This window comes from Rhipicephalus microplus, unplaced genomic scaffold, assembly GCF_043290135.1.
Source record: "Rhipicephalus microplus isolate Deutch F79 unplaced genomic scaffold, USDA_Rmic scaffold_218, whole genome shotgun sequence".
NCBI lineage: Eukaryota > Metazoa > Arthropoda > Arachnida > Ixodida > Ixodidae > Rhipicephalus > Rhipicephalus microplus.
Genome location: NW_027464789.1, coordinates 246,492 through 261,491, shown reverse-complemented (window position 1 = coordinate 261,491; position 15,000 = coordinate 246,492). Strand labels below are relative to the sequence as shown.

The 15,000-nt window shown below is 55.6% G+C and overlaps 2 non-coding genes across 2 annotated transcripts; both read right to left on the bottom strand.

Annotated features, from left to right (window-relative positions):
* Positions 1–2,940: 2,940 nt before the first annotated feature.
* LOC142792388 (5.8S ribosomal RNA) lies at positions 2,941–3,093 on the bottom strand. The gene has a single exon (XR_012890879.1). It is a non-coding gene; the product is annotated as a 5.8S ribosomal RNA (ribosomal RNA).
* A 1,719-nt stretch (positions 3,094–4,812) lies between these two features.
* On the bottom strand, positions 4,813–6,627 carry LOC142792391 (small subunit ribosomal RNA). The gene has a single exon (XR_012890882.1). It is a non-coding gene; the product is annotated as a small subunit ribosomal RNA (ribosomal RNA).
* Positions 6,628–15,000: the final 8,373 nt, after the last annotated feature.

Sequence of the window (15,000 nt, the reverse complement as noted above, 5' to 3'; positions counted from 1 at the left end):
TTTATTGTGGAGGATTCGATATATTTTGATTTCCTTCTCTATTGTTAGGTGTACCGGCGGGACATTTGCAATAACAGGCAATACCATGTTTGAAGTTGTGCGAAAAGCATTTGTTATTTTGATAAGTGGTATACGTTGAATTGCTTGCAATTTACGTAGAATGTGTTGGTGTGGTCTATACCATGCCGGTGCTGCGTATGTGATCATTCTTTCTGCAGCTCTAATATATATATCCCGTATTTGTTTGCTTGACATGCCCCATGTATTGCCAGAAAATCGAGCTAGATTAGATGTTAACTTATTAACCTTGTGTTTAATTTCATCCAAATGTGGGAGGAATGAGAGTTTACTATCGTATGTAACTCCTAAAATTTTTAGGTTATTGGAACATTGTATTTTCTTTTCTCCTAGTTTAATAATTGGTGGTCTGTTTTGATAATGTTTTCCTATAATTAAAAACTTACTTTTCGCCAAGTTGAAGGTCACTGTTTTCTTTTCTGCCCATTGTTGTATCATTTCTAAAGCTTGATTTGCTGTGTCTTCAATTACTTTGCGTGTGGGTCCTTGTATTATAATTGTTATGTCATCTGCAAACGCTTGAATTTTTGTATTTTCGGGGAAATCTGTTTGGAGTAAGTCTGAAATTGTTATGTTCCAAAAAAGTGGGCTTAGTGGCGAACCCTGTGGAGAGCCTTGTTTGAGATTCTTTTCAATGTTTAAGTGTGGTGTGGTGTAGGAAATAACTCTATTCATTAATGTGTTCAATGCTAGGGTGCCAATATCGCTAGGACACTTAACCCTTTCGAGGTATTCTTTAATATATTTTGGTTGTATATGATTAAAAGCATTCCTAATATCTAATGAGATTAAAATTGTTTTGCATGTTGTGTTGCTGGTAATAGTGTTTGATATTTCTTCTAGAGCGTCTGTCGCCGATGTGCTGTGTGTAAATCCAAACTGGTTTTTTGGGAAAAAATTGTTTACATATAAAAAATAGTATAATCTATCATTAAGAAGCTTTTCTAACACTTTTCCTAGTATGGAATTAATTGCCAGCGGTCTGTAATGTTGTGGTTTCGGATTATGTATGTCCAGTTCCTTTTTCGGTATTAGTATTATTTTAGAATTCTTCCAAACTGACGGGAAGTGTCCTAGTTTTAATGCAGCATTGAAAATGTTAAGAAAAAATTTTTTATGTTTCAGATAAAGACACTGGATTAATTGCGTAGATAAGTTATCAGGGCCTACTGCGACTTTTTTGCGGAGGTTATTCACCACACTATTCATTTCTTCCTCCGTAAAAGGTTTATCATTATCAGTAGTTTCTAATCTTATCTCTTCCTCTACATTTGTTCTTTCTGTTAACGTGGGGAATAAAGTTTCTAATATGTAGGTAAGTGATTCTTCTATTGATTTCGTTTGTTTATTTCCGGATAATTGCATGGACCTAATTAAAATGGGTGTTTTTAATTTTTCTGCTGCTATTTTGTATGGGAGTGTGAATGGATTGTTTTTTGTTACTGTACTGCAAAGATTTTTCCAGGATTCATCTCTTGCTTTACTGACTTGTTCTTGATAACTCTTAAGATTTTGAAGGTAGTTTTCTCGATATATAGTTCTTTGTTCTCCTCTTGCCTTTTGAAAACGTCTTCGTAATGCCCTAACTCGTTTCCTCTCTATTTCTAATTCTGCGGTCCACCACTTATTATATGTGTTTGAACAATTATTTATATTTTTCGAATATTTCTTTTTTAATCTGTTAATTTTTTCATAAAAGTGCTTTGTGACAAACTCTAATCTTCTAATAGTGTTAATCTCATATTCTGCTGTTTCTTTCATCCAAGGGTCTTTTTCTAATTCTTTAAGTAGCTTGTGCTCTCCATTTTGCGTTAGTCGTTTTTCCTGTTTTACTGCTTCATTAAATAAGTTATATTCGATATATCTATGGTCGCTAGAATTTTCTTCTTCATTAACGTGCCATTCATATACTTTGGGATAGAGGTCTGCAGAAGCGAAAGTTAAATCTATCCAGCTTCTTCCGTTTTTACTTTCGAATGTAGGCGGTGAATTTGGTAAGTTTAAAAGTTGAAGATTATGTGCTATTATGAATTCAAATAATAATTCCCCTCGCTCATTATTTTGAGTCCCACCCCAAATTTTGTTAAAGGCATTGAAGTCTCCTGCGATTAGTATTTGGTCCCTAGATTCTGCTATAATAGGTTCAATTATATTTAAAAGCTCCTCAATATTTCCTTTAGGTGGTGCGTAAACATTTATAATTAGGACTTCCTGTTTATTCCAATATATTTTTAGTACTATAACATTTGGTAGGATTAATATAGGGAACGTTTGAATATTAGGATTATGTATTATAACTGCTACTTTTGGGTTCGTTTTGTGGCTTATAATAGTGTGTTTAAGGGGGAAACCAGTTATTTTGTTTTTATAATGATAAGGTTCTTGGAGAATAGATAGATCGAATTGGTTGCAGTTTCGATGAACGTTAAGTGCTTCATTTGCTTTGCTGCAGTGGGCTAGGTTAACTTGAATTATTCGGAGAGAGTGTATTCTTGTGTTTGTTTTAATACTTGCCGATGAGCTCTTTGGATTTTTGACGCTACAGGTGTTTTTTTGGAGGGTTTGCATGTTTGTCCGTTTATATTGTTGTTTTAGACTAAACTTTGTACTTTACTCTTCCCAATTGCGTTCTGCCCGTTCACGCCATTCTTGAGCTACCGGGCAGTTTAGGTCTCTGATTGTGTGATCGTCTGCACCGTCGAATCCCGAACTTAAGCATGCAGCGCACCGGGAAAAGTTGGCTCTGCACTCTTCAATACAATGGTTGCCCGCACACTCTATGCAGCGTCTTTGCCTCACAAGGGAACGTGAGTCGACGGCTCACGTTCCCTTGTGCGCCGAAGGCTCTCTTGATATGTGATCCGACCCTCAGACAGACGAAGCCAAGGGAAGACCCAAGGCCGCAATGTGCGTTCAAAGAATCAGTGCTCAGTGTGTCCTGCAATTCACACCAAGTCTCGCAGCTGGCTGCGTTCTTCATCGACCCGAGAACCGAGTGATCCACCGCTTAGAGTCGTGAAAAAGTGTTTGTTCAATTCCGTACAGTCAAAACCAAACGTTTCTGGCACTCGGCCAAACAGTGGCCAAGAAGGGCGCTTTTCAGCGCACGCTTGGACTCCAAAACTCTGCCGCGCCTTTTTCGGCTGCCGCAAATCGAGCAAACGGTGTGTTTCGGACGGCGTTTCGCTTCCGCTACTTGCGAGTGCTTTCGTGGTCCACCCCTCTATAAATACTCGGGAGGCGTCGAAGCCGGTTCTCCAAGCCGGACCCGTAGGTATCGTTGTGTGCTCGCTCTCATTGGCCCGCCTAACCAGAAAATGCCTGCGGTACACCCATTTGGATAAGAGTGCACGCAGATGCGGGCCTCGACGGCTACACATTTCCTCGGGCGGCCGCCTCCCGGCCTCCGTGGAGCGCGGGATGCACGGTCCCATCGACAAGCCTCTCCCGTTTTTACCGTGGCGTCGCGGTTCACCACGGCGGGCGGGTCGGTCTCCTCCGCATAAAAAGGGGGACCCCCGCTTTTTGTTCCACGAAATCGCACAAGCTTTTTTCGCATCCACGGTTTGCCACCGCACACCAAAATGCCGATCCGGCTGCCTACTTTAGCCAACAGGTGGAGCCAGGCGCGCCGTACTTGCGCGGCACTTCCCACGTCCACCGAAGTCGGTGCCAAGGACCACTTTCGGCGCCGGAGCCGCGTACGAGCCTACTCGAGGCGGAAGAACGAAGCCAGCAAGGGCCTGGCCGCAAGTGCGTTCAATTGTCGGGACGTCCAAGTCCCTCGTTCTTCCGTGCTTCCTCTTTCGGCAAGTCGTTGCGGCACCTTCCCAAAGCGCGCAGACCCGCTAATCGCGACGAGCGCGACGTGGCCGTGCCGCCTTTCCCTCGGCAGCAAGCAAAACGCCTGGCAACGTCGACGCTCCCCTAACCGCGATCTCGCACCGTGTTTCGTGTGGCGAATTCAAAAGCCGGCCGGCGCTGCTGCAACCATTACGGTCGGTACGCATACGCCGCGGAGGGCGGGACGGTCATCGGAGCGTGCGGTTCCTCCATCGAGTACTGCGCACCTCGGCCGTCGCATCGCCGTGCCATGACCGGCCGCGCGTCAACGCGAACCGGTGCCAGCGAGATCCCTCGCCTGCAAGAACCGACCGGCAGCCTCCGTCACCCGAGGACGCGGAGGCGCTTGCCGCGGACGGCGGGACGGTATGCACTGGTGCACAGCGGACCCGTCACATCGCCAGTTCCTTGACCGACCGCCGACGCTTGTGCCGTTCCTCTCGTACTTGGCAGTCGCCGCGCGATTGTCGGGTCTCGTTCTTGCACGCTCGAACGGTCGGGAGGGCACTCGGCTGGCGTTTCGGGAACGCGCAGCCTCGCCTTCTACCGACGTAACCACGACTCGCCGTTCGCGCTCCGCCGCTCCTGTTTACAGTACTAGGCGGTCCCGCAGCGGTCGGGTCGCGCATTTCGAGCGCTTCGAGCCACGGTGCAGTGGCGGGTCGAAAGCCGACCTATGAGTGCGTTGCGCCGTTTGTACCCGCGTCCGCCACCTGGCCGACCGTCCAAGGTCGCGGTGTTGGCGTCCGCTGGGCGCAACAATTTGTCACGGGGTGCCGCTCCACATTCAGGCAGCCCCGTGGGGAAAAGCCGACCCCGCGTCCAAACGGGGTCAGCGGCAGAAAGTGTCGGGCGCAGACGCAGCTGAGGCGCTCACCCTTCACAATCCGTTAATGATCCTTCCGCAGGTTCACCTACGGAAACCTTGTTACGACTTTTACTTCCTCTAAATGATCAAGTTTGGTCATCTTTCCAACAGACCGGCGCAACCGAAAGGCCGCGCCGGACATCGGTCCGAAGACCTCACTAAATCATTCAATCGGTAGTAGCGACGGGCGGTGTGTACAAAGGGCAGGGACGTAATCAACGCGAGCTTATGACTCGCGCTTACTGGGAATTCCTCGTTCAAGGGGAACAATTGCAAGCCCCTATCCCAATCACGAAAGAAGTTCCACGGGTTACCCAGTCTTTTCAGACAGGGATAAAGACACGCTGCTTCCTTCAGTGTAGCGCGCGTGCGGCCCCGGACATCTAAGGGCATCACAGACCTGTTATTGCTCTGTTTCGTGCGGCTAGGAGCCGCTTGTCCCTCTAAGAAGGTTGTAAGGTGCTGGGAACCCCGCACCTATTTAATAGGCTAGAGTCTCGTTCGTTATCGGAATTAACCAGACAAATCGCTCCACCAACTAAGAACGGCCATGCACCACCATCCACCGAATCAAGAAAGAGCTCTCAATCTGTCAATCCTCCCAGTGTCCGGGCCGGGTAAGTTTTCCCGTGTTGAGTCAAATTAAGCCGCAGGCTCCACTCCTGGTGGTGCCCTTCCGTCAATTCCTTTAAGTTTCAGCTTTGCAACCATACTTCCCCCGGAACCCAAATACTTTGGTTTCCCGGAAGCTGCCCGCCGAGTCATTTGAGTAACTCAGGCGGATCGCTGGTTGGCATCGTTTATGGTCAGAACTAGGGCGGTATCTGATCGCCTTCGAACCTCTGACTTTCGTTCTTGATCAATGAAAACATTCTTGGCAAATGCTTTCGCAGTAGTTCGTCTTGCGACGGTCCAAGAATTTCACCTCTAGCGCCGCAATACGAATGCCCCCGTCCGTCCCTTTTAATCATTACCTCGTATTCCAAAAACCAACAGAACAGAAACGAGGTCTTGTTCTATTATTCCATGCAAGTTTATTCAGGCGACTCGCCTGCGTTGAGCACTCTAATTTTTTCAAAGTAAAAGCACCGGCCATCTCGAGGCACACAATGAAGTGCACCAAGAAAGAACCGGCATGATGTTCAGTCCGAGCCGTCGCATCGGGTAGATGCACTACTCGTCTGGAACTGAGATCCAACTACGAGCTTTTTAACCGCAGCAGCTTTAGTATACGCTATTGGAGCTGGAATTACCGCGGCTGCTGGCACCAGACTTGCCCTCCAATTGATCCTCGTTAAAGGATTTAGAGTGTACTCATTTCAATTACGGGGCCTCAAAAGAGTCCCGTATTGTTATTTTTCGTCACTACCTCCCCGTGCCGGGAGTGGGTAATTTGCGCGCCTGCTGCCTTCCTTGGATGTGGTAGCCGTTTCTCAGGCTCCCTCTCCGGAATCGAACCCTGATTCTCCGTTACCCGTAACAACCATGGTAAGCAAGTAACCTACCATCGAAAGTTGATAAGGCAGACACTTGAAAGAAACGTCGCCGGCTCGTGGCCATGCGATCAGCACAAAGTTATCCAGAGTCACCACACAATACGGGCCGAAACCCGATCGATCTTGGTCTAATAAAAGCACCCGTTACCCAAAGGGCTCCAGGCTCACTGCATGTATTAGCTCTAGAATTGCCACAGTTATCCAAGTAGGAAGAAACGATCTAAGGAACCATAACTGATTTAATGAGCCATTCGCGGTTTCGCCTTATTTCGGCATGTACTTAGACATGCATGGCTTAATCTTTGAGACAAGCATATGATTACTGGCAGGATCAACCAGGTAATCGTTCGACTGCGCGTCCGTCCTCGCCCTCGGCGGGCCGGACGCAGTCTGTGTGCGGCGGAGGCCACCTTCAGGCGCCCCAACACGCTTATTTTGCACTCCGAGATGACGGCGTTCGAGCTCGCTACGGCACAACCTTCCCGAAAGACGAGTGGGAGCCGTGCGGCAAGAAGCACGTTCATGCTCGCTCTTTTTCGTTGCATCGACTCGGTCGCGCCGTGCGGGTTGCCCAAGCCCGCTGCACTGTCGGTGGACCGGCCGGAACTAGCAACGGAGCCGAGACTGCAAAGCCGCCAGACGACGGGTCACGCCCGCGTCTTCGGCGCTTTCGCATCTGAATCGCCCGAGGACGACACGGAACACACCTCGATATCGTGGTAAAACGGCACCGTCCGACAACCAGCCCCTAACGCATCAAGCGGATGAGGCTGCAGACGACTGCCGTGGATTCCCCTGGAGCAGACCCGAGGACACGCTTGACGAGGCCGAAGCCCGCCGCATATCAGACACCCGGTCGCTTTCGCGTACGCCGCTCACGAGAACCCCCACATAATAGCAGCGATAAGTACCCAGACCTCCTTGGGCCCTAATACGAGCGTACTCGAGAAAATTTCACCGCGGGTGTGCCCCGAAACGTGTGGCATGTTGAGCGTGCCACAAGTCTACGTCGCTCTCAAACCCGCCGAGGTCGTAGAATTTGCGACCCTACTCACGAAATTCCCACCGAGGATACGGCCGCAAACGTACCGCACCTTGGGTAGGCCACGAGTTTGTGCAACACTACGCTGACGGCACAGCACCGAGGTCGTGCGCGCACGCACGGGAAAATTCCGCCGCGGTTTCTGCCGAAAACGTGAGGCACCACGACTCTCCGCAAGTTCGCGTCGACTGCGAAAGACCGAAGTCGTGAACGACGTGTCCGCTACTCGCCGCCGACACGCTGGACACCAAACGTACAACGACTCGACGGCGTCGTAGAGGCCCACGACGCGGTTTTCCTTAACGACGTCTCGGCGTGGCACCGACAGGTTAGAACGGCCGACCAACGTTCCCTGTCCGCCGTTCGGCTCAGTCGAAGGGCTCGGCGACTTCGGCAACGCTGCGAAGCCGCACGGTGACGCACGCCATGTCCCCATTTTTTTTTTTCTTTCTGCGTCTGCCGGGGTGCCCCTATAATAGCAGCGATAAGCACCCAGACCGCCGTGGGTCGCTCGCCCCGGCTGACGTGGTTTTTCGTACTCCTGCGGCGGTCGCCGTCAAGCACGTCCAAATACGCTACTTTCGTGGGCGCATTCACGCTCTTTCGCTTCGCCGGAGTGCCAGCACTCACTCTGCCAAAAACGGCGAACATCCGAGCGGCGGTTCCCACTTTTGCGTCGGCGTCGCAAACCCCGCCCCGGCAGACGAGGTTTGCCGTACTCGTGCGACGGTGGCCGGCGGGCACGTCGAAAGACGCCGATATCGTGCGCGAATTGGCGCACCTTGGCTTCACCGGAGTGCCGCCACTGACTCCTCCAAAAACGGCGAAGATCCGAGCGGCGCTTCCCACTTTCGCATCGGCGTCCCGAACTCCGCCCCGGCTGACGCGGTTTACCGTACTCGTGCGACGGTCGCCGGCGAGCACGTGGAAAGACGCCGATATCGTGCCCGAATCGGCTCCGTTCGGCTTCGCCGGAGTGCCAGCACTGGCTCGGCGAAAGACGACGAACATCCGAGCGACGGTTCTCACTATTGCGTACGCGTCGCAAACCCCGCCCCGGCAGACGCACTTTGCCGTACTCGTGCGACGGTCGCCGGCGAGCACGTAGAAAGACGCCGATATCGTGCCGGAATCGGCCCCGTTTGGCTTCGCCGGAGTGCCAGCACTCACTCGGCCACAAACGGCGAACATCCGAGCGGCGGTTCCCACTTAGCCGTCGGCGTCCCGAACTCCGCCCCGGCAGACGCGGTTGCCGAGCTCGTGCGACTAGCGACCGCGAAGCCGTCTCGCGACGCCGCTTTCGTGCGCGGCTCCCACTGCGACCTGGGTCACCCGAGGTCGACGAGCAAAAAAGAATGTCGAAAAAAATTTTTTTTTTTTTTGCGTCTGCCGGGGTGCCCCTATAATAGCAGCGATAAGCACCCAGACCGCCATGGGTCGCTCGCCCCGGCTGACGTGGTTTTTCGTTTTCCTGCGGTGGTCGTCGTCAAGCACGTCCAAACACGCCACTTTCGTGGGCGCATTCGCGCTCTTTCGCTTCGCCGGAGTGCCAGCACTCACTCTGCCAAAAACGGCGAACATCCGAGCGGCGGTTCCCACTTTTGCGTCGGCGTCGCAAACCCCGCCCCGGCAGACGAGGTTTGCCGTACTCGTGCGACGGTGGCCGGCGGGCACGTCGAAAGACGCCGATATCGTGCGCGAATTGGCGCACCTTGGCTTCACCGGAGTGCCGCCACTGACTCCTCCAAAAACGGCGAAGATCCGAGCGGCGCTTCCCACTTTCGCATCGGCGTCCCGAACTCCGCCCCGGCTGACGCGGTTTACCGTACTCGTGCGACGGTCGCCGGCGAGCACGTGGAAAGACGCCGATATCGTGCCCGAATCGGCTCCGTTCGGCTTCGCCGGATTGCCAGCACTGGCTCGGCGAAAGACGACGAACATCCGAGCGACGGTTCTCACTATTGCGTACGCGTCGCAAACCCCGCCCCGGCAGACGCACTTTGCCGTACTCGTGCGACGGTCGCCGGCGAGCACGTAGAAAGACGCCGATATCGTGCCGGAATCGGCCCCGTTTGGCTTCGCCGGAGTGCCAGCACTCACTCGGCCACAAACGGCGAACATCCGAGCGGCGGTTCCCACTTAGCCGTCGGCGTCCCGAACTCCGCCCCGGCAGACGCGGTTGCCGAGCTCGTGCGACTAGCGACCGCGAAGCCGTCTCGCGACGCCGCTTTCGTGCGCGGCTCCCACTGCGACCTGGGTCACCCGAGGTCGACGAGCAAAAAAGAATGTCGAAAAAAATTTTTTTTTTTTTTTTGCGTCTGCCGGGGTGCCCCTATAATAGCAGCGATAAGCACCCAGACCGCCATGGGTCGCTCGCCCCGGCTGACGTGGTTTTTCGTTTTCCTGCGGTGGTCGTCGTCAAGCACGTCCAAACACGCCACTTTCGTGGGCGCATTCGCGCTCTTTCGCTTCGCCGGAGTGCCAGCACTCACTCTGCCAAAAACGGCGAACATCCTAGTGGCGGTTCCCACTTTTGCGTCGGCGTCGCCAACCCCGCCCCGGCATACGCGGTTTGCCGTACTCGTGCGGCGGTGGCCGGCGGGCACGTCGAAAGACACCGATATCGTGCGCGAGTCGATGCTTCTTGGTCTCGCAGGAGGGCCGCCACTCACTCCTGCAAAAACGGCGAAGATCCGAGCGGCGCTTCCCACTTTTTCGTCGGCGTCGCAAACCTCGCCCCGGCAGACGCGCTTTGCCGTACTCGTGCGACGGTCGCCGGCGAGCACGTCGAAATACGCCGATATCGTGCCCGAATCGGCCCCGTTTCGCTTCGCCGGAGTGCCAGCACTCGCTCGGCCAAAGACGACGAACATCCGAGCGACGGTTCCCACTATTGCGTACGCGTCGCGAACCCCGCCCCGGCAGACGCGGTTTGCCGTACTCGTGCGGCGGTGGCCGGCGGGCACGTCGAAAGACGCCGATATCGTGCACGAATTGGCGCTCCTTGGCTTCACCGGAGTGCCAGCACTCACTCGGCCAAAAACGGCGAACATCCGAGCAGCGGTACCCACTTAGCCGTCGGCATCCCGAACTCCGCGCCGGCTGACGCGGTTGCCGAGCTCGTGCGACTAGCGACCGCGAACGCGTCTCGCGACGCCGCTTTCGTGCGCGGCTCCCATTGCGACCTGGGTTACCCGAGCTCGACCAGCAAAAAAGAAGGTCGAAAATTTTTTTTTTTTTTTCTGCGTCTGCCGGGGTGCCCCTATAATAGCAGCGATAAGCACCCAGACCGCCGTGTGTCGCTCGCCCCGGCTGACGTGGTTTTTCGTACTCCTGCAGCGGTCGCCGTCACGCACGTCCAAATACGCCACTTTCGTGGGCGCATTCGCGCTCTTTCGCGTCGCCGGAGTGCCAGCACTCACTCTGCCAAAAACGGCCAACATCCGAGCGGCGGTTCCCACTTTTGCGTCGGCGTCGTAAACCCCGCCCCGGCAGACGCGGTTTGCCCTACTCGTGCGACGGTCGCCGGCGAGCGCGTCGAAAGACGCCGATATCGTGCGCTAATTGGCGCTCCCTGGCTTCTCCGGAGTGCCGCCACTCACTCCTCCAAAAACGGCGAAGATCCGAGCGGCGTTCTCCACTTTCGCATCGGCGTCCCGAACTCCGCCCGGGCTGACGCGGTTTACCGTACTCGTGCGACGGTCGCCGGCGGGCACGTCGAAAGACGCCGATATCGTGCCGTAATCGGCCCCGTTTGGCTTCGCCCGTGTGCCAGCACTCACTCGGCCAAAAACGGCGAACATCCGAGCAGCGTTTCCCACTTTCGCATCGGCGTCCCGAAGCCCGCCCCGGCAGACGCGGTTTGCCCTACTCGAGCGACGGTCGCCGGCGATCACGTCGAAAGGCGCCGAATTCGTGCACGAATCGATGCTTCTTGGTCTCGCAGGAGGGCCGCCACTCACTCCTGCAAAAACGGCGAAGATCCGAGTTGCGCTTCCCACTTTTTCGTCGGCGTCCCGAACTACGCCCCGGCTGACGCGGTTTACCGTACTCGTGCGACGGTCGCCGGCGGGCACTTCAAAATACGCCGATTTCGTGGGCGCATTCACGCTGTTTCGCTTCCCCGGAGTGCCAACACTCACTCTGCCGAAAGCGGCGATCATCCGAGCGGCGGTTCCCACTTTTGCGTCGGCTTCGCAAACGGCGCCCCGGCAGACGCGCTCGTGCGACGTACTCGTGCGACGGTCGCCGGCGAGCACGTCGAAAGACGCCGATATCGTGCTCGAATCGACCCCGTTTCGCTTCGCCGGAGTGCTGCCAGTCACGGCGCAGAAAACGGCGAACAAGTGTTTTTTTTTTTTTTTTTCCTAGAATTTGTGTTATAGAAGGCACATTTGATATCGGACGATAATTTTCAACTTTATCACGCGCACCGATTTTCGTGTAGAGGTTTGCAAGTTTATGGGAATTTCTCCACTTGGAATAATGCGATTTAGTAGTACTACGAGAACTTCATGGATGTACTCAAGGGTACGGGGCAAGTCAGTTACGTCAACACCTGCAGATTTTTTACACTTCAAACTGAAAATTGTTGGTTGTGAGTCCTCGTGTGATATTAAAGGCCGATTCGCTAACACATAGAACAAAGAAAGAAAGGAAGAAAAAACGCCCGCGCTCGCTCAAGAAACCTGGGTTCGCAACAAGTGGCAACAACAAGCAACCGAGCGAGTGCGCCAAAACCCGTGGCGGCCGAACAAACGCGAAGTCCCAACCGCGTCAGCCGGGGCGGCACGGGACAGGAAAAATCACTTCAGCCGGGGCGGCGGGGCACCGAATAAACCTCGTCACCTCGTCGCAGGATAAAAGAGGAAACAAAAAGTCTAAACAGCGTCTGCTGGAGCGAATGCGTAATAAAACAACAACAACAACAAAAAAAAAAAACACCCGCGCTCAAGAAGTCTGCAATCACCACAAAAGGCGACTGTGACCGAGCAGCGTCAGCCGGGGCCGTGCGGAAACGGAAAAACCGCGACTACCGGGGCGTCGAGGCACCGAAAAATCCACTTCAGCCGCGGCGAAAAAAAAAAACAAAAAGAAAGACGGAGGGGGGGGGGGGGAACCACGTCTGCCGGGGCGAAGGAAAAAAAAAAAACGCGTCTGCCGGGGCGAGCCCGGGTGCGGCACCACCGGGAAAACTGTGGCAAACAGACATGGCGATCGAGTGAGTGGGCCGCCAGCCAGGCTCAGCCAAAAAGTGCAAAGTCCGAACTGCGTCAGCCGGGGCGGCAAAAACCACGTCAGCCGGGGCGGCGCAAAAAACCGCGTCTGCCGGGGCGGCACGAAACCGCGTCAGCCGGGGCGGCGCGAAAACTGCGTCAGCCGGGGCGAAAGAAAAAAAAAAAAAAAACGCGTCTGCCGGGGCGAGCCCGGGTGCGGCACCACCGGGAAAACTGTGGCAAACAGACATGGCGATCGAGTGAGTGGGCCGCCAGCCAGGCACAGCCGAAAAGTGCAAAGTCCGAACCGTGTCAGCCGGGGCGGCAAAAAACCGCGTCAGCCGGGGCGGCGCAAAAAACCGCGTCTGCCGGGGCGGCACGAAACCGCGTCTGCCGGGGCGGCGCGAAAACTGCGTCAGCCGGGGCGAGCCCGGGTGCGGCACCACCGGGAAAACTGTGGCAAACAGACATGGCGATCGAGTGAGTGGGCCGCCAGCCAGGCTCAGCCAAAAAGTGCCAAGTCCGAACTGCGTCAGCCGGGGCGGCAAAAAACCGCGTCAGCCGGGGCGGCGCAAAAAACCGCGTCTGCCGGGGCGGCGCGAAAACCGCGTCTGCCGGGGCGGCGCGAAAACTGCGTCAGCCGGGGCGAAAGAAAAAAAAAAACGCGTCTGCCGGGGCGAGCCCGGGTGCGGCACCACCGGGAAAACTGTGGCAAACAGACATGGCGATCGAGTGAGTGGGCCGCCAGCAAGGCTCAGCCAAAAAGTGCTAAGTCCGAACTGCGTCAGCTGGGGCGGCAAAAAACCGCGTCTGCCGGGGCGGCACGAAACCGCGTCAGCCGGGGCGGCGCGAAAACCGCGTCTGCCGGGGCGGCACGAAACCGCGTCAGCCGGGGCGGCGCGAAAACTGCGTCAGCCGGGGCGAGCCCGGGTGCGGCACCACCGGGAAAACTGTGGCAAACAGACATGGCGATCGAGTGAGTGGGCCGCCAGCCAGGCACAGCCGAAAAGTGCTAAGTCCGAACTGCGTCAGCCGGGGCGGCAAAAACCGCGTCAGCCGGGGCGGCGCGAAAACCGCGTCTGCCGGGGCGGCACGAAACCGCGTCAGCCGGGGCGGCGCGAAAACTGCGTCAGCCGGGGCGAGCCCGGGTGCGGCACCACCGGGAAAACTGTGGCTAACAGACATGGCGATCGAGTGAGTGGGCCACCAGCCAGGCTCAGCCAAAAAGTGCTAAGTCCGAACTGCGTCAGCCGGGGCGGCAAAAACCGCGTCAGCCGGGGCGGCGCAAAAAACCGCGTCTGCCGGGGCGGCACGAAACCGCGTCAGCCGGGGCGGCGCGAAAACTGCGTCAGCCGGGGCGAAAGAAAAAAAAAAAACGCGTCTGCCGGGGCGAGCCCGGGTGCGGCACCACCGGGAAAACTGTGGCAAACAGACATGGCGATCGAGTGAGTGGGCCGCCAGCCAGGCACAGCCGAAAAGTGCCAAGTCCGAACTGCGTCAGCCGGGGCGGCAAAAAACCGCGTCAGCCGGGGCGGCGCAAAAAACCGCGTCTGCCGGGGCGGCACGAAACCGCGTCAGCCGGGGCGGCGCGAAAACTGCGTCAGCCGGGGCGAGCCCGGGTGCGGCACCACCGGGAAAACTGTGGCAAACAGACATGGCGATCGAGTGAGTGGGCCGCCAGCCAGGCTCAGCCAAAAAGTGCCAAGTCCGAACTGCGTCAGCCGGGGCGGCGCAAAAAACCGCGTCTGCCGGGGCGGCGCGAAAACCGCGTCTGCCGGGGCGGCGCGAAAACTGCGTCAGCCGGGGCGAAAGAAAAAAAAGCGTCTGCCGGGGCGGCAAAAAACCGCGTCTGCCGGGGCGGCACGAAACCGCGTCAGCCGGGGCGGCGCGAAAACCGCGTCTGCCGGGGCGGCACGAAACCGCGTCAGCCGGGGCGAGCCCGGGTGCGGCACCACCGGGAAAACTGTGGCAAACAGACATGGCGATCGAGTGAGTGGGCCGCCAGCCAGGCACAGCCGAAAAGTGCTAAGTCCGAACTGCGTCAGCCGGGGCGGCAAAAACCGCGTCAGCCGGGGCGGCGCAAAAACCGCGTCTGCCGGGGCGAATGCAAAAAAAACAAAGAAAAAAGCCCGCGCTTAATCAAAAGAAAACAAAGAAAAAAGCTTGCGCTTAATCAAAAGAAAACAAACAAAAAAAGTTCGCGCTTAAGCCTGGCGGTGGAACCACCGGGGCAAACAGACCTGGCGATCGAGTGAGTGGGCCGCCAGCCGGGGTGAGCCAAAAAGTGCAAAGTCGGAACCGCGTCAGCCGGGGCGGCGCGAAAACCGCGTCAGCCGGGGCGGCGCAAAAACTGCGTCAGCCGGGGCGGCACGGAAAAACGAAAACCGCGTCAGCCGGGGCGGCACGGAAAAACGAAAACCACGTCAGCCGGGGCGACATCAAAATGAGGAAAAAAAA